Source organism: Adiantum capillus-veneris, chromosome 13 (genome assembly GCF_014529385.1).
Source record: "Adiantum capillus-veneris isolate H3 chromosome 13, ASM1452938v2, whole genome shotgun sequence".
Classification (NCBI taxonomy): domain Eukaryota; kingdom Viridiplantae; phylum Streptophyta; class Polypodiopsida; order Polypodiales; family Pteridaceae; genus Adiantum; species Adiantum capillus-veneris.
The window spans coordinates 89,885,425-89,904,923 of NC_140943.1; positions in this window are offsets into that span (position 1 = coordinate 89,885,425).

Consider the following 19,499-nt stretch of genomic DNA (forward strand, 5'->3'; position numbering starts at 1 on the left):
GCTTTTCTTGTGATGTGTTGTGGTGTAATTTACTCAAGCTATGTTGAACAAATACTAATCTCCCTTTGATTGATCATGACAGATTCGTTAGAAGGTATTAATGCAACAAGCACCCCCTTCCCCTTCTGTCTCTTTCTTACATATATAATTGTGTTTGCTTAATCATTGCCAATACATTTCAAAGCAGCCCGAGCACTCTCTCTCTCTCTCTCTCTCTCTCTCTCTCTCTCTCTCTCTCTCTCTCTCTCTTTACGCGTCCTAGTTCGTATCCAAAACTAGGTGGTGCCCCAAATTTGTGTAGGGTTAGGTTGCGGGTTTGTTTTTTTTTCCAACCCCAACCCAATTGAGCAGCACGGGAGCCTAGAAGGGTGCTTAGAGGCCACTCTTCTTGTTGCCCGCCCCGGACTGCCTCAGTACATCTCTCCCCAAAGTATCCTTATTGTTATTGAGGCATTAGGGGGTTGAAGAATTGCATATAATTACCAGACAAAGCATTTCAGTACTTAAACACAGAATTAACACAATTTCACCACCGATTCAGATTGCAATACAGATTCAGGAACAGAATCAAAATTGAATACAAAGACTAGACAGAAACTAAAATACTCCATAGCCAAAACCCTCCATTAATTCCATTCTCTCTCTTACATCACATAACAACAAGCCACTAGAGTAATTTTCTTCAGAATCCAAGAGGTACATGCCTATTTCTTACTTAAAACTGAAAAATAAAGGCTAAGGTTCAATTAACGTTGAACTGAAATAATATCTAGGGCTAACACTTATTGCCTACGGGCAAGAATAGGGCTTGGGATGGAAACTTCTCTTCTCTTCACTTCTCTCATATCTACATTTTTCACATACTAAAGTTATCCTAGATTAATAATCCACATAATGTGAATTTCTATCGCTTCCACTCTTTGCGGATCTATTACAATTAACGTATGGATTAGCTGTAAAATACAATTTCAACAACGTATAGTGTTTCTCTTTGGCCTAGAAAAGCTCAATGAAATACTTCTGTCACCGGATCCCATCATACTACCCCTTATAGACTATAACTTTTCTTTTGACATAAGTGTAGTTATCTTGCTATGAACCAAGAGGATTTGTACACACAATGAATCCCAATCACTAGACAAAACATATATATTATGGTAAGCACAAAATTACAATTTCAAAGAACAATGCGTAGCCTGTTTGATCCGCAAAGATTGAACGCCATTACCTCATCTATTAAAACTTTTTATATTACCCATGATATGATATGACCATAGCCTTGACATTTTCATCTTCGTATTGTTTTGATATTCTCTTTTGTGTTCTTTCTTTGTGTGTGTGAATTCAAGAGAGCAAGAGTGGGGCTTCTTTAATTGCACTTTCTTCCAAACCCTAGACTTCATGGCATCTATGGTATAACTCCTTCATATAGTTTTTGGAGTTCTCTCACAAAGTCTCATAGCCAAAAGCCCGGTGATTTCCTAGTTAGACCATAAATTTCTCAACAACGTGGTTGATGGCGATAAAGAAGCTATGATGCTTCTCGTAGATAGTGATGTCTTGTATTTTCAGTTTGTCTTTATGATTTTTTTTATGTCAGCCGTTGCCAATAAATTGTACGAGTTATAGGCACTGTCACACATCAGTGGTAAGACTTCCCATTTATGTTTGGTTCTGAGTTCTTGTTGTCTCACTTTGATATCTTTTTGAAGGAAGTACACACACACACACACATCTATGTTTTTGTCAAGGGGGGGGCTTCTACTCATAGCTTCAAGTGATTGAACTTTGCCATAGTTTGTACCAAGTCCATTGTCATTGGTTCGGTCTTGAGGGGGGGATTGTTGGGTTCAAGAGCTTGTCAATGTTGTCTACCCATGGAAACAAACTATATAGCATGCAACCAAGGGCATTCTAGTAGAGTTTTTGCATAGCAACTCCTCTTTTATATGTGTAACGTTTCTTTAATTTAATACAAGCGTGTTTCTTTTCTAATTGGTGTCGAACTCCTCTCTCTCTCTTTCTTTCTCTCTCTCTCTCTCTCTCTCTCTCTCTCTCTCTCTCTCTCTCTCTCTCTCTCTGTCTGCTACACACCCAAGGATGCCATGTTTGCTCCTTGAAGCCATCCACCATAGCCCAATACCTACACAGGGTGGCACAACGCCAATTTTTGGCTTTGGGCTTGCCAAGGGACCAATCACCAAAAGATGGTGATTGTGCCGCCCTAGACCATCAAGACGGATTACGATGCCCATGAAACTTTACAAGGGTAGGGATTCTGCTTCCCCGGAAATTGTTTTTGTCCATTTTCTCTCGTCTCATTGGTCTCGAGTGGCACAATTGCCAGATTTTTGGCTTTGGGCTCGCCAAGGGCCCAATCGCCAAAATTTGGCGGTTGTGCCATCCTAAATTGTCAAGACAGATTGCGATATCCATGAAACTTTGTAGGGGTAGAGATTAGTAGGCTTCTCCTATCCTTGCAAAGTTTTTGGGCCATCTGTTGTTGTCTTCTCGGTCGAGGATGACCCAATTGTCCACTTTTTTGTCTTTGGGCTCGTCAAATCCCTAATGGCCAAAATTTGGTGCTTGTGCCGCTGTAGACCGTTGAGATGGATTGAGATGCCCATGATACTTTTTAGGGTAAGGATTAGTGTGGTTCTTGCACCCTTGGAAATTTTCAAGGCCATCTGCTCCCGTCTCATCGGTTCAAGGTGGCACAATCGCCAATTTTTTTGCTTTCGACCCTTGGAAGGACCCAATGAACAAAAGTTGGCGATTGTGTTGCTCAAGTCTATTGAGATGAATTGCAATGCCCATGAATCTTTGGAGAGGTAGAGTTTAATATGCTTCTTCTGTCCTCACAAATATTTTTGGCCATTCGCTCTTGTCTCGTCGTCGGTCCACAGTGGCACAATTGTCTAGCTTTTGGTTTTGGGCTCGCCAAAGATCGCGTAGAAACAGGTTTGGATAGGGAGCATCCTCGTGAAGGGTTTAGATGGAGAGAGTGCCTAGGGATCATTTTTATTGTTGGAATGGAGTGCTCCTTATCACTGCATTGGCATACTTGTCTTTTATGCTTAGTTACCTTCACTGGCCGTTTATAAAAGGTTTGGATAGGTAGCATCCTCGTGAAGGGTTTAGATTGTGCAAGTGTTTGAGGCTCATTGATATGGTTGGAATGGAGCACTCTTCATCACTTCATTGACATTTGTCTTTCGGTTTCTATTGTTGGAATAAAGTGCTCCTCATTACCATCGATTTCACTTCTTTTCATTTTATTCTATAGGTATATTATTTTACTTTATTATACAATTGTTCAATTAAATACAAGGTTTTAGAAACGTAATTTTTTTTTGGTTGTATGAATGCATAAAGGCAAATGTAATGTTTCTTTTTATGATTTTGGAACAAGGCCCCCTAGTTCTATGCTATTTACTCTCAATATACAAGCTAGTGTTTTTTTCTTTCGCTAAAACGACAATCTAAATTTTGAACTGTAGTGATTATAGTTAAAGATCGAGATACATATTTTGCAAGCAATGTTTTTTCCTACAAAAAAAACATAATCATTGGCTGATTTGGCTCCCATCACATGTTAAAAAAGACAGAAGTCTGGTATATTAAGTTGACCACACAACAAATGAATTAAAACGTACTTGGGTATAAAAGCCTTCCTCTTACATCAAATGTGTGCAATAAAAAGAATTCAATGCAACATACACAAGTAAGAATCGTGTGAGCCAATTACATGACAAATTAGCATAAGATGCATGATGCATATATTGGAAACGTCTATTCTAGTGTATGTAGCTTTTTGACTCTAATCTATACTATTATAGAAGGGGGAGGGATCCCCCCCCCCCCCCCCCCCACACACACACACACGTGTCAACACAAGCTTGATCCGAGAGCATTCAAGCTAGTGTGCCTTGTGCAAGTGACATAGTAGACACGCAGTGCGGGCTCGTGACACGCACACACAAAGAGAGAGAGAGAGAGAGAGAGAGAGAGAGAGAGAGAGAGAGGTGACAGCTCCACCTCCGACAGTGCCTACTTACTATGGAGTATAAAACCTGACATAAAAAGAGGACGCTGAGGAAGAGACTACCAGGCCCAGCCTCGCACTCTTGCTCATTAGCATGACAGATTTGTACATCCACCTTCAAGACCTAATCTCATATAGATCAAAGGGTGTAGTGGTTGCAATGGCCATGGTGCGAGCACCTGCTTGCATCGACCTAAAGCTTTACTGTTACTGTAGATGGAGCTGTGAAAGTGGAACTCAAGAGATGGACCTGCCTCATGATGAGGATGATGGTGATGATGAAGATGAGGATGATGGAGGAGCTGCAAAGGAGTAGTGTAGGCAGCATGGATGGGGCTTAATGTTACTAGTGGATTGATGTGAATGGAGCACCATGAGAATGGTCGACTAGCTCAAGCTACGAATGGATTGATGTGAGTGAAGCACCATGAGAATGATCGACTAGCTTAAGATTTAACATATTGATTCAGAGTTAAACATATATACAGCTCGCTGCAACATTATCCTGAGGCCTGCAACAACCATACATTCATTAATTAGATTTTATGTCAGTTGTTGCTGATGGAGGAGGGTACTTTTACACATTCAATCTTATTAAGGCCTTTAAACATACCATATTAAGGAAGATCAATAAGTAGTATCTAGCATCTTAATGTAACAGCCTCAAACTAACTAGAGCGCATGTGTGTAAATCCCTTTCAACAACCATTAATCCACATAGGAAAGAGCAAAAAACTCTCTCTCTCTCTCTCTCTCTCTCTCTCTCTAGAAACAACTAGGATTTAGCCATCTAATGTGCATTTGACATAATTAGTTAGGCCTTTGCTCGGCCTTTGATATATACCCTTCCCTTGCATTCATTTAAAGGTGTATTCATGTTGGAAATGTTGTCTCATAAACTGCATTGATTGCACGATATGTCCAACAAGGTCACGGTCACAAAGCTCTGGGCTGTTTTAGCGGGGTCACAAAGTTTTGGGATGTTTGCAGCAAATGCAGAGAGTGGGCATTTTTCCAAATTCAGTCACATACACTTGCACCTTGAAGGCATGTGGCATTACACAAGATGCTGATATGGGCAAAAGAAATGACGATGATATTGTTAGATTGGGGTTGTTGAAAGAAAACGTTGTGCACTGCCTTGGTTGACATGTATGCCAAATGTACTGTAGTTCATAAATCACAAAAAGTGCTCGAGAAGATTCCTATCCGGGATGTTGTCTCTTGGAAGGCACTAATTGCAGGATGTGTCCAACTTGGGTAGGGCCAAGAAGCTCTCAACCGTTTTTGGCAGGTGTCTCTCCAAATGCAATCACATACACTTGCATCTTGAAGGAAAGGGTCACGGTCATGAAGCTCCATGCCATTTTTAGGAGATACAAAGAGAGGGCATCTTTCCAAACACAATCATGTAGCTTGCACCTTGAAGGAACATGACGTTACATAAGATCCTGATATGGGAAAAAGAATTATTGTGATATTGTTAGACTAGGGTTGTTGAAAAAAAACATGGTGCTTGCCACTACCTTGGTCGAAATGTTTTCCAAATGTGGTGCACTTCATAAATCACAAACAGTGCTTGAGAAGATTCCTATGGGGGATATCGTCTACTGGAATGCATTAATAAGATGTGTCCAGCTTGGGTAGGGCCAAGAAGCTCTAGGCTATTTTCAACAGATGCAAAGTGAGGGTGTCTCTCTAGATGCAATCACATATGCTTGCATCTTGAAGGCAAGGGTGAAGTTCATGAAGCTCTAGTCTATTTTAAAGAGATGCAAAGAGAGGGCAGCTCTCCAAATGCAATCATGTACACTTGCACCTTGAAGGCATGTGATGTTACATGAGATGCTGATATGGGAAAAAAAATTCACGATGATATTTTTAGACTGTGTTGTTGAAATAAAACGTCGTGATTGGCACTGCCTTGGTTGAGATGCATCCCAAATGTGAGTCACTTCATAAAGCACAAAAAGTGCACAAGGAGATTCCTGTTTGGAATGTGATCTCGCGGAATGCACTGATTACAGGATATGTCCAACTTGGGCAGGACCAAGAAGCTATCTGTTGTTTTTGATAGATGCAAAGCGAGGGTGTCTCTTGTCTCTCGAGGTGCAATCATGTTCTCTTGCATCTTGAAGGAAAGGGGGAGGTTCACAAAGCTCCATGCTATTTTCAGGAGATGCAAAGAGAGGACATCTCTCGAAACAAAACCATTTACACTTGCACCTTGAAGGCATGTGACATTACACACGATGCTTATATGGGCAAAATAATTCATTATGATATTGTTAGACTAGGGTTGTTGAACAAAAACATGGTGCTTGGCACTAGCTTGGCTGAAATATTTGGAAAAATTGGTGCACTTCATAAATCACAAAAAGTGCTTCAGAAGCTTCCTATAAGAATCCATTAATTGTTGGATCTATCCAACTTGATGTAATGGAATTTGCCTATTCAATTTGAGAGTAGCAGAATTTAATGAGAGTACTTTCAAGAAATGATTTTGTGAGCATAGCGGGTTGACATAATTGAAGATAGCAACATAATCATAGCAATTAGTTAACTTGGCATAGACAATACTTTTGCAACAGAGAGAGTTTAGAGAACATGACAACAGTTGAGGACCGGATTTATGTGGAGCCGGTCCCTCCTCCAATAGGCATTTGTATTATGATTTCTCCCATAAAGAGAGACTTGTTACAATACAGTCTTTGTGTTCCTTGTGACCTAGGTGATGCCATGAAGATGGAAGGCTTCATGCATCACAAACATAACATAAACTTGAAGAAAGCTTTAACTATCCCAAGCCTCAGTCTCAAGACCTCAAACACCTTCGAAGGTGGAGAGAGCTAGCAGGGAATGAGGGTAGGGAAGAGGAAGAAGAAACATTTCGTAGGAGAAAGAATTAGTTCCTCACTTATCATACTCTTGTTGCTAGCATACTTAATAGCATAGTAATGAAGAAGAAGAAGATGGCAAGCTTAAGCATTGAAGCATGGCTCTTGGTTGGATTTGCACTCCATAGCCAAGAGTGTTGGTGTAGGCTCTCAACCTCTACTTGCTTGGAGAAGGAGAGGGAGCTCTTGCACTTTTCATAGTACACAATGAGAGTGCTTGTGAGTGTGTGTGGGTGAGTATACCCCCTAAGCACCCCCCTAGCTTTCTTGGGTCGACCCCCCCTTGTAGCTCAGGCTTGAAGCTCATTGGACACCTCCAGGCCTAGCCAACCACAATCAGAAGCCATTACAAGCAATAGGGATAGCCTTGGGACAAGTGTCCCCCTTTCCCCTTTGAGAGAGAGAGGACTTGATAAATGCAAAAAAAATTAGATAATTCAAGTAATTTATCATTGGACCCCTTTGAAGCCTAGCCAATAGGCTTCAAGCAACACATGAAGGTAAAATGGGTAGGGACCTGACATGTGTCCTTGCTGCCTCTTCAAGCTGGGGCTTCCCTTGTAAGTGTGAGTGTGTGTTCTCTCTCTAATCCCTAGGAAAAGGGCTCGCCCCCCCTCTTGTAGGGATGCTTTTGACTTTAGGAGCTCAAGCACCTTAGTCATCAAGCATGAAAAAGCACTTGGACTAGGGGGTATTCCCACAAGCATCTCAGGCAAGCATGTCAAGGCACCTCAAGCATCTTAATCAAGCGGCAAGTCAAGCACCTCAAGCATGGAGTAAGTCAAGCACCTTAATCAAGCACCTCAAGCAGGACAAACACCTGGAGCTTGGGCCGGGTTCCCACCTCAAGCTCAGCCCTAGCTTACCTAAGGTCAAAGGACTTTTATACACATTATTGGAGGTCTTCAATGAAGCTAACCCTAAGGTGTTATGCTCCATTGGTTAGCCTTGCTCTTGATAGACCATCTCCCATTTGGGCCCCTTTACTATTGGCCCCGTGTTGAGATAGATCTATAAGCACATATCTATATCTTAACACTTGTTCCCGTTTATTCTCCCACATTAAGTGATCAATTTAATATGAGAAAATCATTTGGGTTGGTTAGATATTAGATCTTATGACATTACCTCTCTCTTGAAATCATAGTCGTCCTCGACTATGAGGTAGAAGAGATAAAGTCTTAGTCATTGGTCCATCGTACTTAGCGGGTAGAGGATCCCTTTTTTACCCTACGACATCTTTCCAAGATGGATGACTAATCCATTTGGTGCTTGGGAGACATAGCTTTTGCAAGCATGTCTGCTCTTTAGTCCATTTCATTGTCCCAAAGTAGAGTGACAAATTCTACTTGGTGTTTGAGAGACGTCGTCATCACAAACATGATTCTAAGCATGCATAGTAGTTAAATTTGTGCACAATTAAAAAGAGGACTAGTCATATAAGACAAAAACATGAGTCATTTAAAATAAATTTGTACATTTGCTTACTCTAATGTAGCATTGTAAGCATTGACAAGGTTCATACTATCCTTAAGTTGTACTCCTTGCATCCATCTAGCATCTTCAAAAGGATAATGTTTGAACTTAATAAGATACTGTCGGATTATCTTACCATGTCGTAGTACCTTGTCTTCATGCCGAAGGACAACTTCAGGTTGTAGCACCTCTTCTTGGTCTTCAATTTCGGGAGGGTCTTCAATAATTGGTTCAATTGGTGGCTCACCTTTGTAGGGATTAAGTAGGCTTACATGAAAGGCATTGTGTATAATCCAATGGTTGGGCAACTTGAGTTGATAAGCCGTCTCATTGATAGGCTTCAAGATTTGGGAAGGACCATAGTATCTTTTTGCTAGTTTAGCATAATACTTTTGATGGCCCGTAGGATTTTTGCCCGTCGTTTGCCTTAATCGAGCCTTAGGAAACTTGAGTAAGACCCAATCATTTTCGTTGAACATTAAGGCTCTTCTGTGCTTATCAGCAGTAGCTTTTTGCCTTTGTTGAGAGATGGCTATAGCCTCCCTAATCTTTTGAAAAGATTCTTGTAGGTCACGTCTATATTCATCGGCGGCGAAGATCTTCCCATGTACTTTGAGTAGCAAGGGACTTTTAGGTCTTCCCTCTATGATCTCGAAAGGTGCTTTCCCGGTAGAAGTATGGACAGTATTATTGTAGGCATACTCTACTAGAGGTAAATACTTTTCCCATTGTGAGCGTTGATCTACTTCGGTAACATAAGGCTTGAGTAGATCGAGTATCGTAAGATTGACTATTTCACTTTGGCCATCCGTTTGTGGGTGATAGGCCGAAGAGAAATTCAATCTTGTTCCTAGATTTTCAAAGAGACCTTTCCAGAAATTATTGGTCATTCTAGGATCTCTATCTGACATGATGGATGTGGGTAATCCATGGTGCTTGAAAATCTGAGATATGAAGTTGCCATTTGATGTGCCTTAATAGTCTTTTTGGCAGGAATAAAATGTGCTTGCTTGCTAAACCTGTCGACTATTGTCCATATTCCTGTATTCCCATGGATAGACTTGGGTAATCCAAAGATGAAATCCATGGATATACTCTCCCATGGTGAATTTGGAATAGGCAATGGCTGGAGTAATCCAGGTTGCTTCCCTCTATCATACTTGGTCTTTTGGCATACTACACATTTTGAAACATACTCTTGTATGTCCACTTTCAGGGTAGACCAATAGAAATACGTCTCTACTCCTCGGAGAGTAGGTTGAATACCTCCATGCCCTGCATATGGAGGAGCATGGGATTCATACAAAACCTTCTCACGAAGGGAATGGGTAACACATAGCCTATTGCTGTGGAGAAGATAACCATCCTGCAAGGTGAATGGTTCCTCTTTCTTTCCCAAAGCAAGGGCTGACATTATGTCTCTAAAGTCAAGGTCAGTAGCATACTCATCTATCATAGAGGATAGATCATTGTGAGTAGCTATAGACATCGCATTAACTTTTGGTCGTCGTGAAAGTGCATTGGCAACTTGACTGTGCTTACCAGCTATGTGAGCAATATGGAAATTAAATTGCGAAAGAAAATTTGCCCACCTCATTTGTTTGTCAGAAAGCTTGGTTTGCGTCATGAAATACTTGAGACTTTGGTGGTCGATTCGCAGGATAAATGGAGTCCCCAATAGGTAGTGCTTCCATGTGTCTAGGGCATGTAGAACAGCTAAAAGCTCTTTCTCATAAATGCCCAAGACTCGTTCATCACTATTGAGCCTTCGGCTCTCATATGCTATGGCATGCCCTTCTTGAAGCAAAACCGCTCCAAGTCAATCACCACACGCATCACATTGGACCTCAAATGGCTTTGAGAGATCCAGAAGCACGAGGACTGGTTGGGAAGTAAGCTTCTCTTTGAGTTTTTCAAAAGCATTTTGCTCCTTAGTAGTCCATACAAACTTAACGTTCTTTTTTGTTAAGTCGTGTAGTGGTCCTGCTACTTGAGAGAATTTTTCTATGAAGCGTCTATAGTATGCACACATACCAATAAAGATTCTTAGCTCATGTAGATTCCTTGGGTTAGGCCATGATTTTGCTACCTCTAACTTTGATGGATCCATACAAATACCATCGTGAGAGATAATATGACCTAGATATTGAATCTCTTGATGGAAGAATTCACTTTTCTTTTGGTTGAGAAAACGTTTGTTCTCCCTCAAGGCTTGAAAAATCACTTGGAGATGTTTCTTATGTTCCTCCAAAGACTTGGAGTAGATGATGATATCATCAAAGAACACTCCAGTGAATTTACGATATGGTCTAAAAATTTTCTCCATGAGACGATTGAAAGTAGCTGGTGCATTAGTCAAGCCAAAAGGCATGACTAGATATTCATAAAGACCAAATGTTGTGTGAAATGCGGTCTTTAGGATATCTTCATCCACTATCCTTATTTGATGATAGCCACTCTTAAGGTCAATCCTACTGAAGTAGGTAGAGCCTTGTAGCTTATCAAACAGATCTTCTACCCGAGGCACGAGAAATTTGTTTTTGATAGTGATATGGTTTAGTGCTCGATAGTCCACACACATACGGTATGTACCATCTTTCTTTTGCACTAAAAGGACTGGAGAACAAAAGGGAGAGGAACTAGGCCTCACCATCCCTTTGTCTACCAATTCCTGTACTTGCCTCATAATCTCCTCTTGTTGAGCTTGTGAGACTCCATAAGGAGGTTTGTTAGGCGGTGAGCTTCCTGGAAGGAGCTCAATAAGATGGTCATCATCCCCTCGTTTTAAAGGTAGGTCCATAGGGATATCATCGATGAACACATCTTGGAATCCTTTTAGAAAAGTAGACAAGTCTAACTCTTCTTGATTCCTATCATTTTCATTTGATGAAACATTAATATCTTTTAGAGACTCTTTGACATAAATCATGTACGCCGAAACTGAGCTCTTCATTGATTTATCAAAAGAAAGATGATTTACAAGTGGAATAGTGCAACCACTCTCACTAGCATCTATATACATGTTCTTTCCCCTGTAGGTGAAGTAAATTCTCCTTTCAGGGAACTTCATGTTGGCAGCCATGCGATCAAACCATGGTGCCCCTAGGATAACATCCTGATGTTGGAGAGGATAGATGAAGAAGTCTTCTTTGTTGACATAGATTTGGACATGAAGCCTCAACTTCCCAATCAAGGGAGTAACGGAGGCTTGTTGTCCCTTGAAAGCTGCATCGGCTGTTACTATATCTCCCATCTCAAAAGCTTGAATGCCCAACTTGGTGGCCAACTCTATTGATATGAAGTTGAGAGTAGAGCATGGGTCAAACAAGATGAAGGCATCATGCTCTCTTACCTTTCCCCACGCATAGGAAAGTGATGATCCTTTGCAATGACCATCCTCTTTTGGAGCTTCGATGGTAGAAGCCCTAGGAGTCTCATTGCGAGTATTCTTCTTGGGGCAAGAACGATAGCCATTTCCTTGCTCTCCACACTTGAAACACTTATGGTCCTTGCGAAAAGCTTCAAGCTCTTCAGGAGAGAGTTTGTTTTTACCTTTGTAAACTCCCTTCTCCTTGGACCGATTGTTGTTGTTGTTGGAAGTGCCTTGGGAATTATTTTGAGCATTGGATTTCCCCTTTGCATCATTTTTATCTTTGTTTTCCATGGGCTTGACATTACGTCTAGCCCCTTGATGGAAATTGATGCGTGAAGCAACCATGGTGTGGTGGATTACTTCGGTTATAGTACCGGGCCGTTGAGAGTTAATGTATTCGGCCATCTCTATCTTTGTTCGGCAAAGTCTATCTTTTGAAAGACAGTAGCTTTGAGATGTAAATCCCAAAACTTGTCTACATACTTGTTGATAGACTCATGAGAGAGAAGCTTCAAGCCGCGCCATTCGATAAGAATCTTATCTTTAGTATCACTTGGAAGAAATTGCTTCATGATGGAAACTCGTAGAGTTTTCCATGTCTTTGGGGCTTCTCCATTGCCACGAAGGCTAGCCCACCATTGACTAGCTGATTTTTGGAAGTGCATAGCTACATGGCGTAGCTTGGAGGACTCTGTGAAGCCCTCGTCCCCAAAGGCCGCATCAAATTGCTGGATGAAGGCCAACACTTTTTCGTTAGCACCAAAGGTGCCATCATAGGTGAGAAAAGAGATCCTCTTTCCTCCCTCCTTGAACTTCTTTAGCTTTTGTGACCTTCGCCATGCAAGAAATGATTTGCGATGTCCTCCCCTCTTGTATTCTCTAGGAGAATAGCCATAACTTTCATCGGAAGAGGAGGAAGGTGAAGAAGAAGGAGAAGAGGGTGACCTCTTCCTAGCCCTTTTCTTCCTTTGTTTCCTCTCTTGCCTTTCAGAGTGATGAGGAGAAGGACTATAGGTTGCTCTTTTCCTCTTGGGAGGAGTAGGCGATCGTCTAGACCGTCGTCTTCGTGGAGCCACATCTTCAGAAGAACTTAGACTGTCATTGCTTTCTTTCTCTTTGGATTGCTCCTCTCGAATGGGAGAGAGTCTTCTTTTGGGGGTCTCTTCAAGAGGCCTCCTAAGCTCTCTCTCCTCTGGGAGAGGAAGGGAAATTCCATAAGCACGAAGTTGTTGAGTAACTTCGGCTTGCAAAACAGGGTTGCCCATAGCTTGTTGCAACCTAGTGACGAGATAATTCACAAACATGGGAGCATCATCATTAGCACCTTCATGTGCAAAATCAAAGCTATCAATGTTCATTCTACTCTCTTGATTATTGTCGGCCATGTTAACAAAATTTATGTTTATACTTAGTGTATACTTTGGCAATACAAAACCTTAGTTGCCACTCCTCTTAGCCTTTGAAAATCGGCTCTTAAGTATCTACACCCACGGCTCAAAGTGGTTAATTATAGAGCGTAGAGGAGTAGGTCTAACATAGCAGAGTTGCCAAGGGTTAGCTCCTTTCGGACTTCTTATGGCTCAATAATGGTAAAGCCGTAGGCAAGTCTAGAAAGACTCCATTATTAAGTCCAAAGCTCCCGAGGTGTGCACCATCCCCCACATAGTGGGCTCCACAAAACCGATAATAGATCCCAATTCCACTTACCCTATTATAATTAACAACATCAACCATTTATAGCCTACTTAAGGACCTCTCTCCTTAAGCAAGAAAAGAGAAACCAAATGCTCTGATACCAATGTAATGGAATTTGCCTATTCAATTTGAGAGTAGTGGAATTTAATGAGAGTACTTTCAAGAAATGATTTTGTGAGCATATCGGGTTGACATAATTGAAGATAGCAACATAATCATAGCAATTAGTTAACTTGGCATAGACAATACTTTTGCAAGAGAGAGATTTTAGAGAACATGACAACAGTTGAGGACCGGATTTATGTGGAGCCGGTCCCTCCTCCAATAGGCATTTGTATTATGATTTCTCCCATAAAGAGAGACTTGTTACAATACAGTCTTTGTGTTCCTTGTGACCTAGGTGATGCCATGAAGATGGAAGGCTTCATGCATCACAAACATAACATAAACTTGAAGAAAGCTTTAGCTATCCCAAGACCTCAAACACCTTCGAAGGTGGAGAGAGCTAGCAGGGAATGAGGGTAGGGAAGAGGAAGAAGAAACATTTCGTAGGAGAAAGAATTAGTTCCTCACTTATCATACTCTTGTTGCTAGCATACATAATAGCATAGTAATGAAGAAGAAGAAGATGGCAAGCTTAAGCATTGAAGCATGGCTCTTGGTTGGATTTGCACTCCATAGCCAAGAGTGTTGGTGTAGGCTCTCAACCTCTACTTGCTTGGAGAAGGAGAGGGAGCTCTTGCACTTTTCATAGTACACAATGAGAGTGCTTGTGAGTGTGTGTGGGTGAGTATACCCCCTAAGCACTCCCCTTGCTTGCTTGGGTCGACCCCCCCTTGTAGCTCAAGCTTGAAGCTCATTGGACCCCTCCAGGCCTAGCCAATCACAAGCAGAAGCCATTACAAGCAACAGGGATAGCCTTGGGACAAGTGTCCCCCTTTCCCCTTTGAGAGAGAGAGGACTTGATAAATGCAAAAACAATTAGATAATTCAAGTAATTTATCATTGGACCCCTTTGAAGCCTAGCCAATAGGCTTCAAGCAACACATGAAGGTAACATGGGTAGGGACCTAACATGTGTCCTTGCTGCCTCTTCAAGCTGGGGCTTCCCTTGTAAGTGTGAGTGTGTGTTCTCTCTCTAATCCCTAGGAAAAGGGCTCGCCCCCCCTCTTGTAGGGATGCTTTTGACTTTAGGAGCTCAAGCACCTTAGTCATCAAGCATGAAAAAGCACTTGGACTAGGGGGTATTCCCACAAGCATCTCAGGCAAGCATGTCAAGGCACCTCAAGCACCTTAATCAAGCGGCAAGTCAATCACCTCAAGCATGGAGTAAGTCAAGCACCTCAAGCACCTTAATCAAGCACCTCAAGCAAGACAAGCACCTCAAGCACGACAAGCACCTCAAGCAGGACAAACACCTCGAGCTTGGTCCGGGTTCCCACCTCAAGCTCAGCCCTAACTTACCTAAGGTCAAAGGACTTTTACACACATTATTGGAGGTCTTCAATGAATCTAACCCTAAGGTCTTATGCTCCATTGGTTAGCCTTGCTCTTGATAGACCATCTCCCATTTGGGCCCCTTTACTATTGGCCCCGTGTTGAGATAGATCTATAAGCACATATCTATATCTTAACACTTGTTCCCGTTTATTCTCCCACATTAAGTGATCAATTCAATATGAGAAAATCATTTGGGTTGGTTAGATATTAGATTTCATGACATGGGCAGGGCCAAGAAGCTCTGAACTTTTTTCGGCGGATGCGAAGTGAGAGTGTCTCTCTAGATGCAATCACAAATGCTTGCAGCTTGAAGGCAAGGGTGAGGGTCATGAAGCTCGAGTTTTTTTTCAAGAGATGCAAAGAGAGGGCATCTCTCCAAATGCAATCATGTACACTTGCACCTTGTATGCATATGATGTTACACAAGATGTTGATATGGGCAAAAGAATTCACGATGATGTTGTTCGACTGTGTTGTTGAAAGGAAACATCATGATTGGCATGGCCCTGGTTGACATGCATCCCAAATGTGGTTCACTTCATGAAACAAAAAAAGTGCATGAGGAGATACATGTTTATGATGTCCTCTCTTGGAATGCATTTCTTGCAAGATATGTCCAACTTGGGCAGGACCAAGAATCTATCTATTGTTTTTAGCAGATGCAAAGAGGGGGTGGCTCTCTAGGTGCAATCACATTCGCTTGCATCTTGAAGGAAAACATGGCAAGGCTAAGGGGGAGATCTGCAATGAGAATTTTGTACCTTGGGATCCAAGGCACATTGCAATGAGGAGGTGGACACAGGCTCTAAGACTATGCTAAGAAGAAGGATTTGTACCAAGGCAGTAGGATACATGCTGATATTTGTGATAGCATTGATTGAAAAGAACACAATATCCATCTATACTATATTTAAGGAGGAGAGGAATTATGGACCCTCCCCTAGCCATGTGTTGCAAGCAACTTGATGTGTCTATGTTCCTTGCAGCCTCAATGACACGGGTAGATAGGATGCACACACACACACACACGCACACACACACACACGCACACACACACGCACATGCGTACACACACAGGTGTCTCATCTTGAAAATGTGAATAAACTCTTTTACATCGTCTCCCTAAGTTCCATTTTAGAGAGAGAGAGAGAGAGAGAGAGAGAGAGAGAGAGAGAGAGATGTAGAGAGAGACAAAGTGTCTCCCTCACATGAACTTTGCAAAGCTGAGTTGGTGACACAAGGCACCCGTGGTCGTTGAGTGGCATATCTTGCAGCCCAATGTCCACTACCTTGTTGTGAGAGAGGATAGGCCTATCTAAAAAAAGATGGGCATGTAGATGTAAGTTTCTCAAATTCTAGCTACCCTGCAATGAGTTCCACGATTTGGGGATCTTGGGCTATAACTTGCGAGCTTCTAGCTATGAGCTAGTGTATAGCAGTGCAAACTAGCTACCCTTTCCTCCTCTTCTCTAGCGCTCCTTGAGTGGCTTCATTTTTTCCCATGATCAAAGCTTCATAGATGCAAGATATTGTTGAGCAAGGTAGTGTAGCTAACCTTTCCACCTCTTCTTTAGCACTCCTTGAGAGAGAGAGAGAGAGAGAGAGAGAGAGAGAGAGAGAGAGAGAGAGAGAGAGAGAGAGAGAGAGAGAGAGAGAGAGGGTGAAAGCATGTATAGGTGGTCCAAAAAGGGTTGTCTTGGACACTCCTTTTTAAAGTAGTTTTTGGGAACTTTTGAGCCTACATTTGATTTTTGGGGGAGGAAACTCAATGATGAGTAATGAAGATGGGGGTATTTTTTTAAAAAAAGAGGGGTATGCATTTTTCACCACCCCCGATAGTTCTTGGACATGCTGAACGTACAAACACCCTCTTTGTCTCCTTATCTGCATGGTGGTTTTGGACAAAGCTATAGGTTTAGGGTATTCCCAACACACAATTTTTGCATAGAGTAGAGCACCTTTCTCTCCTTCTCTATGCAGTGTTTCTGCAATGCATTCCCTTTCTTTCCTCTATGCGTGGCTCTTTGTTGTGTGTGCTTCCTCTCTCTCTCTCTCTCTCTCTCTCTCTCTCTCTCTCTCTCTCTCTCTCTCTCTCTCTCTCTCTCCAGATAGGATGGAGCCTTTCTCGCTAGTTAGGTATGTGTGAGTGTGTGACATGTTTGGTCTTGTTGATGCATGGGCTCTTCATGATGTATGTTCATGCGTTGAGATATTTTTCTTCAAGTTTTTTTGATCCGGCTCCGTGCCCACCAGTACAGAGTCGAGCGTAGTTTCCCGAGCAGTTCATACGTTGCTTACACAATTATTGGGAGGCAAAGAAAAAGGAACAAAGAGATAAGCAAAGGAAGCAGACTCTCTGTGCTGAAAAGAGAAAGGATGTCCAAATCGATGAGAGGTAGAAAAGGAAGATTCTTCATGCCATGTTAAGGTGCTGGCAAGAGAAAACGCAAGGATTGACAACCAAACTCTAGGGAGAGACTTTTGAACACTTCCTCCAACAGCCTGTATTTTGCAACATGCATAACTCAGCACATTCTATAAAGAGAGAAGTTCTTTCCAACATTCCAAACACCTTGTCGAAAGTGAAGGTCCCTCACTCAACGATGGAGCTACTTTTCAAGAGGACAACAATGATAGCATGCATTAATTCAAGGGACGAAATAGATGCACATCCCTTTACGGATGTGAGGTACCCACCCCGCCGTATCAAACAGCGGATCTGATGGTGAACCTTGTGGCCACTAGATCTATAGCGGAAGCAAACAAAGTGGTTCATGGTTCAACTAGTGGATGATCTCTCATCACAAAGTGAGTCGAGTTCGAGCCTACTAGTAATGAGATCTAGCTCCACCTCGTAGGGGATGCGTACTTAACCTATCTAGCGATCCTAAGACCCACCTTCCAAGAGGAGAGAAACCTCGAGTGCCTTTGTCCCCATGTTTCAGAGGCACGTACGTTTGAGACTTCGCCGCTCTAGGGGAAATGAGTATTACTAGTATCGATTTTAACACTATGGGTACAGAGAATTCCCGACCAATTGGGACCACCCTTCTCATAGGCATTGGCAACCTGAGCCAAGCCCCCACTTTCCACCCCCACACTCACACTTCCTTGTCTGTCCTAATTACTACCACAATGGTTGTTCAACATAAAAATTGCTTGATTAGATTCCAAATCACAATGTTCGTTAAAACAGCCCTTCAACCAGTATTGCAAACGGCACCAAGACAGTATTCTAGTAAAAATTCTACTCAAACTTATTTATTAAAATTCCATTGTTCTGGAGGTACAACATCCCCCCTCCAGTGAGAGTTTACTCCTCCCGTTGTTGCCTAGCTTCCCATACAACTAGGTATGTCCACCGCATAGAAAGCAAGACGTGGGTTTCCACCGCATAAAAAGCAATTTGTGGGTATCCACCGCATAGAAAGCAAGTAGTGGATTGAAGAGCCCTTAACCAGGAGCTCTGCCCCCTGTGATCAGTAGGGGGATCAGGACTAGTTCAACATTGGAAATAGAATGAACATGCTGAGCTAAATTTTCCCTAGCAGACATTCTTTCCTATTGCAAGCAGTATATCCATCAACCATTCTTTCCTACTTAACTTTAATATACAATTGAATTCAAATGCCGAGGTTTCCGTCGGATTTCTCCAACTTGTTTGGGGATATGTTCTTTCGTAGCTAATCGTATGCAAGGTTACTTAAACAACTTGAATAAAATGTGACCTACCTCCTCCATTTCTTCGTCAATGGCCCGTGAGATGGCCGGTGCTTGTTCGTCCATGGGAGCTTTTCCTTTTCCATTCACATTGCTCGTTCCCGCCTCGCGGTTGTGGGCACCAACGAAGCGAGTTCTCCTAACCGGGGCCATTTTATACTCACTACTTTAAATGATACTTGAAGAAAAGAGCTAAAGTCCGAGAGCATCATAACAATCCAAATGGCGAATTAGAATCATTGAACAATCCTCCTTATGCAAGAGGGTTAGATTTTTCCTTCGAGACCTAGTAATTTTATGGGTAATACTTTACTTGTCCTATGGGAACCGGCTCTAAAGTTAATCACTTGGCTGAGATGATTAAGAAATTCAGAATTTTACTAATTAAATTACAAGAGAGATGAATTAAGCAAGTTCAATCACTTTCCTAGTGCAATTAGAAAGATGCAAAATTTCCGCATGCATAGGTAAGAGAAAATTCTCTTCTTAGTGGCTTAATGATGGATTAATTTTTTCCTTAATCACATCTTAATGTATGAGAAAATTGAATCTATCTTAGTTACACCAATATTGTGTGGTAAAAGAATGAATTTCATCAAATCTACATCATTACTATGCTACCTAGAGAGAGAAATCTCTCCTATTCATGCATTAATTATTGATTAAGAGTGATGAATGGCTGCATAATCAGCTATTGGTTGATGATTATATAATGGAGTATAGCTATGGAGATTTAGAGTATAGCTATTGTGAATTATAGCTAGGATTAAGCATAGTAGACGAGAATTTTAAG